At 39.4% G+C, this 15041-nt stretch overlaps 1 long non-coding RNA gene across 6 annotated transcripts in view; it reads right to left on the bottom strand.

The window, feature by feature from the left end:
* LOC144306212 (uncharacterized) overlaps positions 1-15041 on the bottom strand; it is a 62316-nt gene that overhangs the window by 13534 nt on the left and 33741 nt on the right. For 2 of the 6 annotated variants that reach the window (XR_013373227.1, XR_013373225.1), the window contains 3 exons: positions 13945-14074; positions 12983-13169; positions 12369-12806 (listed from right to left, as the gene is read on the bottom strand). This is a non-coding gene — a long non-coding RNA (uncharacterized LOC144306212). Of the gene's footprint in view, positions 1-9702; positions 9722-10973; positions 11076-12368; positions 12807-12982; positions 13170-13338; positions 13398-13944; positions 14075-15041 lie in introns of those variants that run through there. The other 4 variants (XR_013373224.1, XR_013373226.1, XR_013373223.1 and 1 more) reach the window with 4 other exon arrangements.

The following is a 15041-nucleotide window of genomic DNA, read 5'->3' as shown; positions in this document are numbered from 1 at the left end:
TCAAATTCTTTTTTTTTTTTTAATTTATTTATTTATTTATTTATGATAGTCACAGAGAGAGAGAGAGAGAGAGAGAGAGGCAGAGACACAGGCAGAGGGAGAAGCAGGCTCCATGCACCGGGAGCCTGATGTGGGATTCGATCCCGGGTCTCCAGGATCGCGCCCTGGGCCAAAGGCAGGCGCCAAACCGCTGCGCCACCCAGGGATCCCTGAATTCAAATTCTTTTTTTTTTTTTTCCTGAATTCAAATTCTTAAACATTGATCAAAATTTGGGAAATCCTTAACCTTAATGTATTTCAAAACATCTTTGATTTTGCCTTCTTTCCTTACAATAAACACAGTGCTTGTCTTATCTATATTGATTCTAACATTTGCCAATTTTTGGCTCCCCAGAATCTTTACTATTTCTTTAAGCACTTTCCCCTCCTTACACTAGGAGAATAGTATAAGTAGTCCTGAGGTGACGTTGAGTTTTCATCCAAGGGACTGAATTCTGTTTTTCCTCCTTCCTAGTTCTGCCAGGGGGTGAATGACTGTCAATTTTGGCTAATTAGACACCCACTTTGGGAACATCAAGTCTTGAGGAAATGACAAGGTCTGGGGCATGATTAGAGACCTTCATACCAGCAGCAGAGGCAAACAAGGCTGCTGGAATGGTGGTGGTATTCTGACCAGCAATTCCAGACCTGAGCTGGGTGCTGTGATTTCGGCTTGCTTTTTCTTGGTCCTTTGGAGGATCCTCGGATCCTGCCCTATAGCCAACCTTCCAGTTTCTTGTTCATTTTGTGAGGTCCACAACATCTTGCCGTAGATTGTTTTTTGCTGAAATAGTTACATTTGGTTTCTGTTGCTTGCATCCAAAAATCCAGATTGAAAGAGTACATTTGTGCTTCTGAGAAATAGCAAGTTGATATAGGAAAAATACTTCATCTCTACTTGGTTCCAAGTAACCATTTAAATATTGGCCACTTTTATCATTACTTTTCTGGCACTGCTGTATGATATAGTAACTATTTGTTTAGTTTATCAGTCTCAAAGATTGGAATGCAAGCACTTTGTCCTAGTTGATTTTGCATCTATCTTAGTAATTGGTGTATAGTTGGTATTCAATAAACAGTTATTGATTGGACTGAAAAAATGAGCTAAAATTTTCTTAAACACATAACAGACAATTATTATGTTTGATTAAATTCATTGTTCATTTGATTCATTGAACCCTACTATGTCTAAGTTACTGTGAGAAATATGAAGATGACTAAGTCATGCCCTTTGCCCTGTTACCTTTAATAAGTTTGTAATTTTACAATGAAGAAAGGGTTGATAAGAAACATATTTAGATCCATTCACTTTTTTTTTTTCATGGCTTCGATGTTATACTCTTGCACAATAAATTTGAATCCTGCCTTTAAGACTGGCCTCTCTCAACTGTGGGTGTAATTTAATGCTAAATATGCTAAAATTGATTACAAAGTCAAAATGTACATATTCTGTGATGTTGTCTGGTGGTTTGGATTAGAGTTGACCTATTACCTCCATAACCAGGGATAATTGAAGTTTTACTATATTTAATTAACATTCTGATTTTAATTGATTCCATTGAAAGTAGAAACTGTTTTGTGTTTTGTACTAGAAGCTTATTTTATCCAATAAATAACTATGCACAGTATGGTCATTCATAAAATATTGATAAATAAATAAATCTGGAAATTGAGCTGAGTGCCAGAAAAAATTATTTAAGCCTACACGTACAGAGGCCATATCAGAACACCCAGGAGGAATTGTAGCCGTGGTTCTACACTCTAGTATATTATAGGAATCAACAATTAGGATGAGGGTGGACAACATCCTATGGATCTCTATTCTGAAGGGTCTGACTTTATAGTGACTTACCAGAGGGAGGGGATTGGAACTCTAACCCTCATCTCAGTATTCTTAGAGCTGGGTTTTTTCCAAGTATCACTCCTCAGAGTGTGGAATGTGCATGAGTGAGTGTTCTGGTCTGTCAACTGTTGTCTGCCTAAGACAAGAAGCTTGCTCCAGAATGTAAATTGTCTTTACCAAATACACTGGTAAGTTCAATGAACATCTTGGAATTTTTGGTAGCAAGATTTTATTGATGAAGAAAACTGTTCATCCATTTATGGTCTGACCTGAGTTACTCATTTCATTGTAGACTGAAAACAAACACTTTATATTTTAACCACTTTGAGTAGTACTGGTTGATATGGTATCACTTGGCTTGCTTGTGAAGATGTGGTTTTGGTACCGCACAGAACATCTATTGAAGGAGGCATTTGAGAGGGAGAGTCACTAGGAAACTTCATTTTTAATAAGCTCTGAAAGTCATCCTTCTGCACATTTAAATAAATAAATAGCAAAGTCTTGTTCAGAGCATTGTCAAGACATGGGGCAAAGTCTATTTGTTAAAAATTTTCCAAAAAGGTGAAATTATATTATTTTGCACATTTTCATGAAAATAAGATATGTGGCCAGTCTCTCCAAAGTAAACACATCTTCATTAATCCAAACAAAACTCTTACTAATTAACCTAGGGAAAAAAAGTGTAAAAGTCTAAAGAAGATTCTTATAAAATCTTATTTGAGTTGGATGAGGAACTTTCTATAACCTTGACATAATCAGGGATAAGCTTTTAATAGAAAAAATGAAACCAAATCTCAATGTATTCTTTCTGATATTTGAACTGTCTTGGCTCCTGAGGATGGATAAATATCTGATTAATGTTGGGTCACGTGAATTTTGAAGGTCCTCATGTTTTGGGATAGTGTGAAGACAGATCTGTGATTTGAGAGTCTTGGGTAAAGCTCCTCAGAGCCTTGGAAGGTAGCTAGACTATCTAAATTGATACTCCATTTTTGGCCATGTGCAAAGGAGGAGATAAAGCCTTTCCGACATGAAAACAGGTAACTTTTCTTTTGTCATGAAGGATATCGAGTGCAGATCAAAAGGGAAGATGTTGAATAGATTGGGCTGAAGCAGGGTTTCTTGAGACAATTGATATAGGAAGTTGGAACTATTATTATTTTTTTTAAAGATTTATTTATTTATTTGAGAGAGAGCTTGAGAGAGAGGGGGGAGAGAGAGACAGACAGACAGAGAGAGAGAGACCAGTAGTGGGAAGGGCAAAGGAAGAGGGACAGACTCTTAAGCAGACTCCACACTGAGCGTGGAGCGCCGCATGGGGCTCCATCTCATGACGCTGAGATTACAACCTGAGTCTGACGCTTTACTGTGCCACCCAGGCACCCCAGTTATTGTTTTAATAATTCAAGCTATTTCTTCAATAGAGACTGATTTAATGATTTTCGTCAATATTCCTAGTGTTCATCAACGTCTGATTCTCCTCTCCTCCCTGGCATGTGGAAAACTACAAGTCCTAGGCTCCTTGCAATCAGGGGTGACCTGTGACTAGTTCTGGCCGATGGGCTATGAGTGTAAGTGATGTCACCTCCAGGCTGAGGCCTGGAAGTGTAGGTATGAAGTCTCCAGCGAAATTCTTCGCCTTAGCAATTCCTAGAACCTCCTAATGAGAAGACAGAGCCACAAAATTGAAGTAGCCCAGATTCCCCAAGTAACTGCCTTCCATGCTGCCTGAACTCAGAACAGACTTTGCATAAACGCGTAATACGCCTTGGTAGTGCTGAGCCCCTGAGATTGTGGGGCTATTTGTTACCATAGTATAGCCTAACTTAGCCTTCTAGTAAAAGAATTGAATACTGCCTTGGATAGCTCAATCTTTAGGTTCCAGAATTATGAAGAGTATGAAAGGTCTGGTTCAGTCAGAAGAGAGAAACTTTTCCTTCATATTCTTTTATTAGTTTGTTCAACTGCTTGACAAAATATCAGTGTAGATTGTATGTCAAGCCCTGAGCTGTGCTGAAGGAAGCGTAAGATTGTGATTCGTAGCATGTGCTCTAGAAGCACTGCCTGAGTTTGAATCCTGGTTCTGCTCTGTTGTGATTATTGTCAAGTCTTTATTGTCAAGTCTTCCCATGGTTAAGTTTTTTATCTCTTCACTTATAAAATAGCAATTATAATAGCATCTAAGTAATGAGTTTTGTGAAGATAAAAGGAGGTAACACATGTAAAGCACTTGGCATTGTGCCCCGCTGAGTAAATGATCAAAAACATTAGCTATTAGTCGGTAGCGTCCCTATCTTCCAGCAGCTCTTACTCCAACTGAGAATATCACAACCTAATAGTAAAAACCATTTACATTAATAATTTCTGTATTATCTTCTTCTCAGTGCCATAACAGATTACCACGTGCTTAGCTCTTAAAAGTACGCAAATTGATTATCTCGCAGTTCTCTGGGGCAGCAGTCTGGGTTGACGTGTGGCTGGTCTATCTGCTCACAGCTTCACAAGGCTGAAAACAAGATGTTGACCAGCTAGCTGACTCTTATTGGAAGCTCTGGGAAGAATCTGCTTCCAAGCTCATTCAGGTGTTGGCTGATCCAGTTCCTTGCGGTTTTAAGACTCAAGCTCTCACTTCCTTGCTGGCTGTCCCCTGGGGTCTTCCTTCTGCTCCTAGGGAGCTTTCTCTTCCTCTGCAGTGTGGGCCCCACTTCCCAGAGCCACTAACAGTGAGTCAAATGGTTCTCCTGCTTGGAATCTCGTGGACTTCTACCCTTCTATCTCATCGTTCTTCTGCTTCCAGCTGGAAAAACGTTTCTGCTTTTAAGGGCTCATGTGATTAGATTGGGTTCCCTTAGGGAAGGTAGGATAATTCCCCTACTTTAAGGTTTTTAACCGTCTATATCGCAAAGTCCCCTTTGCTGGGGAATGTAATGTTCACAGGTTCCAGGGGTTAGAGCGTGGACATCTCTGGGAGATCATTATTAGAGGCCTCCCTCAGGCCCCCTCATCCACAATCTACTCTTTATTGAATCTTAATCATTATTCTACTACATATTGAGTGATTTCTGTGTGTGAGATTAAAACTCTAAAACTTTCAGGCAGCCCAGGTGGCTCAGCAGTTTAGCACCGCCTTCCGCCCAGGGTGTGATCCTGGAGACCTGGGATCGAGTCCCAGGTTGGGCTCCCAGAGTAGGGCCTGCTTCTTCCTCTGCCTGTATCTCTGCCTCTCTCTCTCTCTTTCTTATGAATAAATAAAATCTAAAAAAAAAAAAAAAAAAAAAAGGAAAACAAAAAAATACCTCTAAAACTTTCTAATTCCCCACAACCCTGCAAGCAAGTTATTCATAATAATAATTATTATTATTTCCACTTTAATGGTAAGGGACCGTTGCTTTGAAAGATTACCAAACCTTGGTAATCAAAGGCACTTGAAGGTGCCCAAGTTACAGATTTATATAGTACCTATGTGGTAGAGGAGGGATTCCAAGTCAGATTTGTCTGACTGCTCCCCTTAGAACGTCTACAGCCCTACACACTCATCCTGGCCACCGGGGCCCTCTTCTCATCCCTGCTTAGTCCATTATGCAAAACCAAAGAGTTCTTGGACTGGCAGTGGTCCAATAACTAAAATTATACTCCACCCTCTAAAGCTATCTAAATGTTCCTATGTGTTCATAGTCACAAACTTATCTTGCCAGTCTCTGGTACTTTGGGTCAACGTCAGGAAGAAAGATGGGATGGTGCCAGTGGTCAGGGGATAGACACTGTTCATATTACAATAATGATAATAATGGCTGATACTTCCAGAGAACCAATTATGTACTGGGCATTGCGCCAAGCATATCACAGGGAGCCTTAGCACTCATTTAATTCTCAAAACAAGTTTACGAGGTCGGTGCTATCATCATCTCCATTTTACAAAGCATGAAACTGAAGTCCAGAAGCACACAGAGAGTTTATGTAACTTACTTAAGGTCACACAACTAGAAAGTGGCAAAGTTAGGATTTGAACCCAAGGCCTAGAGCTCTCTTACACTTGAATATTGGCCTAGAAAGAGGGGTAGGCTTCAGGTTCCTATGCTTTAGGTTGTCCCATAGCTATCTATGATTCCTTCTCCCCCTTCTGCCCTCCAGTGAAATTGATAATAAGAGGGTCTGTAGGCAGGACTGGGGCTGAGGCTGTGGGCCAAGGTCAGGAAGATGATGAACTGGAGCAGATGTGGTGGCCTTGCTGCTGAATTAGAGTATGACCCTTGACCTGCCAGCTTCCCTCCCCAGCATGGGAGTGCATGAGTCCCTGTAATGGGACAGCTTGGGCTGCTATTAATATACCAGAGAATCAAGAAGAGAGGCCCTCTCCTGTACTACTCTGACACCACATTCAGCAACCATTTCAGATAGTTACCCTTCTCCAACCCCAGAACTCTTCATCTGTGTGGATGGTTTTTATGTCATTATAAACAACACTTCTCTTCCTTGCCAGATTGTTGTGCCGAGCAGCTGCTTTTCCTGACCTTTATTCCTTTCCCTTTCAAAAGTGGTAACATGGGAAAGCATATTCCCAAGACTCTGCACTTTTATTTATTTTTTGGTTCTGATTTAGGCTCCTTTCACAATATCTTGAAAACATAGTCTTACATATGTGACTGTTTTAAAATGCTTTTGAGGAAAGTTGTTAAAAAGTGATAAAGAGGGGTGTGTGTGTGTGTCTGTATGGTTGCAACGTGAAAAGCTCTCAGCCATGAATTTAAAGAACAAAAAAGGAAATTAAGTGTGTTTTCGAAATTATTATACTCTAGAGAAAAAGGATGTATAGGTATTTTAGAAAGACTTTCATATCTTCTTGAGCTTTTTCAAATGTGTTACAAACGACATTCCACGACTTAGAAGGATATGTTATGAAGACAATGACAAATTTGGTCACAATGACAGAAAAGACTTGCTTTCTTTGTACCATAGACAAAATCTGTAGTGGCGATATTTGAGCTGAACCGAGAATTTCTTGTGATTTTGTGCAGTAATACATGAAGAACTCAGGAGAAGTGCAGACAACTTTACATCCTTTTGTGGTCTAACATTCCCTTTAAAATAGGTTTTAACTTAGTTAACATTGAAAAACAATGATAATGAATTGTATTTAATTGACAACGAACTGTATTCTTAGTTATTGGGCTAGAAATACACATATGCTGTAATTATCTTCACTTGCTTTTTTGTTAAGAGCTACAGGTATTGGGATCCCTGGGTGGCGCAGCGATTTAGTGCCTGTCTTTGGCCCAGGGCGCGATCCTGGAGACCCGGGATCGAATCCCACGTCGGGCTCCCGGTGCATGGAGCCTGCTTCTCCCTCTGCCTGTGTCTCTGCCTCTCTCTCTCTCTGTGTGTGACTATCATAAATAAATAAAAATTAAAAAAAAAAGAGCTACAGGTATCTTGCAAGATACATTTTATAAGACTCAGTTTTGCTACCTTTAATCCAAACTGCAGTAATTTTATTCTAAAAGTTTGCCGTGGCTAGATCTAAGATACTACTTAATTTAACATCATATAGAAAAATACGAACTTCAAATTGATAGAAGATGATCTCCAAGGTTTTATTCATTTTCGTTAATGTAAAAGGAAATTCTGTGATCTAAGAACGTTTCCTGAGCTCCTGCCAATTAAAAAGCACCGAGAAAAGTCATCTGAAATATAAATTGAAACTTAACACTCAACATCTCGAGGCTGCAATTTGGAAAACTTTGAGGACCCTGTTGTGAGGTGAAGTCGATTCCACCTCTTGACAGCAAGGGAAATGTGTCACACAGGTTTTCAAGTTGTAAGATATGTTCTGGTTCCATTCTAAAATTAAAAAGCTGTCAACTTATTTTGGAAACTGACTCATATCTAGTTTCAAATTCTCCTTTGTTTAATAATTTTAAACTGTGATGCAGATGCTACTTTTTCTTCTCTGACTTTTATGAGGGATTATTAAGATCAACAAGGGCTGGCCTAATAATTGCACAAAATTGTAAATTCCTTGAAAGAAGCCAATTTGGGATTCTTTAATAGACTTTTGGGTTTTGATAAGTATTTGTTCAGTCTTGTTGAGTTCTTTGTGAAATGGAAAGTTTCAGTTAGCTGTTTATACGACTGCAGGCTGAAAATGCTGTTGTAGTTTTCAGCAAGGATAACATTGTTCTTGAACCTAGCAACCTTACCGTTTGGACTTGAAAGAGATTCCAAAACTATTTAGAAACTATTTTGAGGCAAAATCCTTCCATTTCAATTGCTTTGTATTTTTAGATCTCTAGTTTAAATACAGCACTAGGTGCTTAATAGTTATGGACTTAATATTTCCTTAAAGACCAAGGGTTGATAGAAATACTGTAACAGAAAACAAGATCTTTCACTCATCCTCTCAATAAATAATTCTCCTGTAAAACATTGCCTGAGTCCTGGAGATGCAGCAATGAGCAGAACTGTCTTTGCTGTCCTGGGGTTTATGGGCAATGAAAATAAACCTCCTTCCTTTGAGGGGAACACGTTTCATTGAGTCTAATGGCTCTAATTTTGAAAATAAAATCTTTGTGTAAGATAAACTCTATCTGATTTCAAGCCATGGTATATTATTAAGATGCCAAATACTGACTGGTAATAGACACGTACTAGTATTTATTTTATTCACTTTAATGGAGTTTTTTTTTTTAAATTAACAGATGATTATAAAACATTATGCATGTGCTTACTGGCATGTCATATCTGAGATTAGCTCTCTTCTGCTGCAATCTTTTTAGCCTAAGATTTCCCTGAATAACAAACAAAATCGAAGCCATAGGTATTACCTTTAGGAGGTGGTGAGATATTCTTAAATTCTTCCTCTTGGGTTTCTCCTAGTGTTTTTTACTTGGTTATGTAAACTCTATGTGGGAAGGACTCCTGCTCTGATGAATCTTGGTAGTTATTAGCATAATCCTTAGTACGCCAGATAAAATTATATAACAATAAGTTGCATTTGTATTACTGGGTGCTTTGCATTGTGTTAAGCATTTTACATGCAGTGTTGCATTTAATTATTACAACCCTGAGGTAGTTACTCTCACATTTTACAGATAAGAAAACTGAGCTCACAGAGGTATCTTCACCAAGATCACAAAGTTAGAAAAAATGGGAGAAAGACTTGTCCTACAGAGATGATTCTCACCCAAATATTTGTTGGGGAGAAAACCTTATTTTTTAGCTCTGGAACTTCTGAGATGCAAGATTACCAATAGGGCACATAAAATAAATAAATAAATGTCTCTAAGATGCAAAAAAAAAAATACAGCTGTGGCCTTCTTTCTTGTTAAAGGAGCAAGACTTAGGAAAGGCTCATCTTATTCACCTGTAGAACCTACTAATGTCAGCATTTCTAAAAAGGCATCTTAGGGTTGTTGTCTTTCTCTCCCCTTATGACAGCTCCAACAGATCAAGCAAGGTTAAAATGCAACTCTCTAGACTGTGAAATCAGCAATTTCTTTACTAGGAAACAAATACAATAATAATAGCTAACTTTGTATAAATTTATTTTATTAGGCTAACCAACATAGTCGCCTAGAATAGTCATAACAACAAAGGGAGTGCCAGCATTTTTTTCTTGACTCCTCTCTACCTCTCTAAGCTTTTAAGTAACGTGAGAGAGTGGGTAGTTCTGTGTGTAAAACACGAGCATTTAGGTCCTTGTGCTGTAAAAGCAGAGAGTTGGCTAGGATTTCTCCATAAGAATTTTACAATAGTATGAGAATATAACGAACCTTGAAAAGAGTGTCTCCTCCTGATTTCAATAAGCTGTATTTGTGAGAAGCATAATAATGTCTTCATTTGCTGGAAAGATATGTTCAAATATAATGCCATAATGAGTTGCGAATTTGGTTATGAAGATAGAAAAGTTTATTATAGCGGTGTCATGCCTTGATAATATGGCTCTGTCTCTAGACACTTTTATTACCTGCATCTGTGACCAAACTATTGGACAAAAGGAAATTATTAGAAGTTTCAGTGTGATGTGTGAGTTAGTGTCTCCTCATGGATTTGTGGGGTTGTGTGTGTGTAAGGCAGTAAAGGAGCCCCAGGTCCTTAAAGATGGCTTTTTTACAGCTCTGCTGTCCTAACCAAGTCCCTTGAGAAGGAGCAAAGCAAAGAGGATGCTGATCTGATCTAAAGACCAGTTTGACGGCTAACAGAAAAACCTACTAACTCATGTTGAAAGTGCCAAGGGCTGTGATTTTAAAATGCAGTTAGACATGGGGATTTAAGAAGCTCTGTGACCAAAGAGCTTTACAAATGCCAGGTATGGGTGCTGGTCAATACTCTCAAAATGTCAGTGTGCTTTTCTTAATAGAGACTGGAGTTGCATTTGATGAAGAATCAGTCTGGAGGCAGGAGAGAGGAGGCAGCATTTTGATCAGGAGCACTTTTCATATAGAAGCAGAGAGAACTGAGATGAAATAATTATTAATACCGCCCCAAACCGAGGGGGTCAGATTATTTTTGCACACAAGCCCAGGATGCCTCCCATGCCCCACACTGACATTCTCAGGCTGGTGGTGCCATTCACTCCCTTGGAGTGAAGCCTGAGCTTTGAGGACAGAACAGAACTGCAGCTTCTTTTCTTGCTTGAGACCTAACTTCAGGACATATTAATATCAGAGGCTGTTTAAACAGAGCAATAAAACGGCAATGCACGGCTTTAACTAAGCCCAGCTTGCAGGCTAATTTTAAGGCAGCCCGGTTGGAGGAAGCCCATGCATTAATTTACCCTAATAGCAAAAGGCGGGGAGGAGAGGGGGAAAGAGGTTGAAAGGAATTGTTTAAAAAAAAAAAAAAAAGAAACCAAAGAACTCATGCTCAATTTCTTTCTATCTTTTTTTAAAGGTGTTTAACACTTGTACAATTTGGTCAAATTATGGGCAGGACAGCAAGAGAAGCTAGTCAGCTTTAAAAGACAGAGAGCCTGTGAGACAGGACATGATTACTTTGCTGAATCCCCACTTTTTTTCTTTTCCAAGAGAGACAAAGGGAAATACTTAAGAACCAATAGTGACAGCAACGAAGCCATCATTGAGTTGCAGGATACCTTTGTCTCTCGGGGGCACGCAGCAATTTTTACACGTCTACCACTGAGTGTCAAACCTTTCCTTTTCTTCTTCTTTCCATTCTGGATGGCCAAACTGATTATCTAAAATAGAAAATTAGCACACAATGGGTTTACTCTGCGATACCCCTTATGCAACTAATGGCAAAGCTTGTTAATTGGTTGTAAATGCCAGCAGGTTGCCAGGATAATACTTCAGAAATAAGCGGGTATTCTGATAATTACAGCAATCTTCATCTATAAAAGCTTAAGTAGATGAAGTAGTGGCTGGCTTAAAACCAAGATTTATCCCGCTGCACTCACATTAAAAGAAAAAATAAGATGAAAACAATAATGTAACAAAACAATTATATAGCAGGAAGCTTTGTAGGTTTTAGAGATTGTCAAAACTCAGAAAGTAAAACAGTGCTGTAATAACCAGTTATGGAAAAATAGGCCATTTACATTTGTGTATAATTAAATAGTAGGCTATGCAATTTCACTTTTTAAAGTAAACTGCCTTTTCCTTTTTTTATAGGGCAACGTAGCCATAATTGCTGCATTAAAGCTTTAATGAAAGAAAAAAGCAGCAGATCAAGATGACATGTAACGTCTACATTTGTACCGTGGCGTTCAGCTTGTTTAGTAATGGGAAGCTACTGAGGAGATTAAAATTGCAGAATTCTTCATAGTTTGTTCTAAAATTGCTATAGGAAGATCATTCAGGTTCTAAAATACACACAATTTATTTTTTCTACCTTCAATCTGCAAGAATTTAATGGCTTTCGGAACTAGGAGGTAGTCGGAGATAGGCTTTATATTAGGGAGAGAACTCCTTCGGATCATAAAAATTATCAGAAGTGAGTGGATCAGAATTTAAACCTTACGCGCCTTCCTTAGTGCATTATTGTCCCAAATATTATGTCATAGTTGGGGTTTAACTTAGTAGAATATAAGGAGCTTTCTTGTTCAAAATAGCAACAGGTTGGCTTATAATATTATTCCTTGATATTTCGCAGTTTCTTTATCCCCCCACCCCCAACACCAAGACCTGGTGCAAAAGGCAGCTAACTCATGTAAGGAGGTAATGCTCTGGGAAACCATTAATTGGCATGTGGGGCCATATAGTTAAAAAAAATAGCAATAACTCTCAGCTCCTCTCTCATATTTTGAAATATTCCTCGGATGTTGTGCTCCCTATAGGTTGGCTTTGTTTTCTGTAAATTATCCCTGGCAAACAACATAGGCAGACACTAAAAACATTCATTATATGTTATAGCACCAAGAAGGCTGAAGACGTGCTAAGGACACATGGGACAGGAGCGCTAGGAGAAAAATACCAGGGACGTTGGTGCCAATGGCTACAGCAACAAAAAGTGGCCTTCAGAGGTTGTCCTTTTTTTTAATTTGTATAAGATCGACATGACTTTATTTTTCCTTCTGTAAAAGAAGAATGCAGAAGCAACTCTTTGTTAAAGAGAACCCAAGGAATGGATACTATAAAGGCCTAGAATTTTGGCATTTTGGGTTCTCACTTGAAGAAAGGGATTCTTCAAGTGAGAATCCAGAATCCTCCAGAGTTTTGTTTTGGTGTTTGTTTCTTACCGGGTTGATGAAATGCATCTTCATCTATCTGCAGTTCTTCTGGGATGGACAGTTTTAGAAACAGAGCCTTCTGGAGTGGCTGACTTCCACACGGAGGTCGGAATGTGGTCTCGGCATGGGGGCCGCGGCCGCCAGTTGCACAGCTCTGCAGGGCCAGAGGCGCCAGGCGGGATAGGCCTGATGCCAGCCCAGAGGGGGCACCTCTGCAGCAGCTCTCTGGGCCAGGGCTACCTGAAGTGAGAGGGGAATAAGGGGCAAGGAACAAGAAGGGCTTTTGAATGTGTGTGGAAAGTGATACAGGGGCCCATTTGGCCAGCTGGTGCCCTACTTAGAGGTTCATATGTTCCCCACCCTCAGCCACCCTCTACCTACTGCCCTCAGAGGAGGTGGCCCCAAGGGGCTCGTACCATATCAGTACTGTTTCAGGTCTCCAGGAGGCGGCCTGTTGTCACAGCCCTTGGGATGGGGCCAAGAAGGCATTGGTTTTAGGTGACTGGCTTCAGGTGTTTTTTAATCGACCTCTTCCAGTGTGATGTGAAGGAGCAGAGATAACATCGGAGGGAGGCCTTCCTTCCAACGAGCTGGAAACTACATCTTTAGTGTGGGTAGGTAGGGGTCAAAAGGGAGGCTTTTAGGGAAGAGAAACTAAACAACACACACACTATTCAGTATAAGAAATATGGGAGTGGGGTGTAATCTAGGATTGTTTTCCTTTGACTCTCAGAAACCTTACACACAGCTTTCCTCATTGTGTACCACAAACCTTGAGAGGTGTGCAAAGGACATCGCAAAATGAATCATGTCCGGAGCGAGAAAAACTTCCTGAAAAGTAACAAAAAAAAAAAAAAAAAAAAACCAAACAAAAACAAATGAAAGTTAAGGCCAAAGGTACACGCTGTTTTTGCCAACGTGTGACTTGGAGAAATCTCTCATCTAACATAGTTTTGCTTTTTCCGAAAGAAGACACTAGTTCTAAGTCTGTTTCGTGCTTGGCTTAAATTCTTTATTATTCTTAATGCTATGACATAATTTTCCATATGTTAGTGAAATACTCACAGTGACTTTCCTGAAGGACAGATAAAAATGAACAAGTCAAGGAATTTGGCATTTTGTAGATCTGTCTTTCGCATTTAGGATGAATATTATCTTTTTCTCTGATGCTTGAACTCTTTAACTCGTCCTTGGAGGTCCTGCCTTTAAAATCCTTGTGACTTGTTCAGTTTATTGTGTAGTGCACATAATCTGATCACTTTACATTTTAAGTCCTGCGTGCCACCAGCTTATTTTTTCCTTGTCACTTATGCTTTAGTGAAGTATACACTGCACAGAGTGAGCATTTAAGAAATATTTGTGAATGAATTATTTTTACCTGGAGAGTAGGTTGTTTATCCTTTTAATGATGAACACACTACATCGATGAGCATTCTTGAAGAAGTATCTCCAGGTAAGTTTGAGGGCGCAGTACTTACAGGGCAAAGTTCTTTGATGAGAATTTTCTCCTAGGAGAGGAACATACTTTCTGTACATACAAAGAGCATAGTATGCCATCCTGATGGCACTCCTGCATGAATCGTGTGTTCGTCCTAACAGTGAACATTTTCACTGTTTGTGTGTCAGTTGTCACTAATCAGTTATGCATCTGATGTGCAGATCCATCAGGGAATAGAATTTAAGTCATTTTGGCTTTAGCGCATATGATATGCTTGTACAGGAGTTTACCCAAGCCCCTCCTGATACATTTTCAGAAGGGGACGTGCATATGTTACGGTACCTCTACAGCAGCAGGGACTGAACTAGCTGACAAGTGACAGGAGGTTTTTTCCCCTCTTTGGTATTTCATGAAAGTGTGCACAAATCATAACAAGTTGCCTCTCTTTCATAAGACAGGGAACATTTCCCTTAAAGCGCACATGGCTATATGGTGTGTTTGTGTACATGAAAATTCATGCTGCTATCAATTTTAATTTTGCCATTTTTGTTGTTTTTTAAATTACAGGTTTGAGGTTTTTGAAGAGGCATAAATAATTGCTTTCAATTTCACATCGACTGATTTTTTTTTTTTTTACTCTACCAAATTCTTAGTGAGAAAGTAAAGTTCTTTACCGTTGTGAGAAACTACAATGTACAGGTGACCCATTTCCTGGGGGCTATTGTTTTCTGTATTTGTCAAGAACACTTGATAAATAGTAAACACTTACTGTATGCTGGGAAGTCTTATGCTAGATGATGAGTAGCAGGTCATGGTTCACAACATCTGTCTACATTCTGACCCATGCTTTGAAGCAAGATTAACAGTGACAACAACACTAGACATGTGAGCCCTGGCTGCACAATTTCTTAACTGGGTACTAAGCTCTGGGTGGTGTAAGGAATCCTGTGATGACTGTTACAGGTGTGTCCTCAACCAAATACAGTTAAGAGGTGGGGGGAGGGGGGGTTGGTGGAGTGGTGAGGGAGACTGCTTCA

This window comes from Canis aureus, chromosome 36 (genome assembly GCF_053574225.1).
Source record: "Canis aureus isolate CA01 chromosome 36, VMU_Caureus_v.1.0, whole genome shotgun sequence".
Classification (NCBI taxonomy): Eukaryota; Metazoa; Chordata; class Mammalia; order Carnivora; family Canidae; genus Canis; species Canis aureus.
The sequence above is the reverse complement of the archived record's forward strand: the minus strand, read 5'-3'. Positions and strand labels throughout refer to the sequence as shown.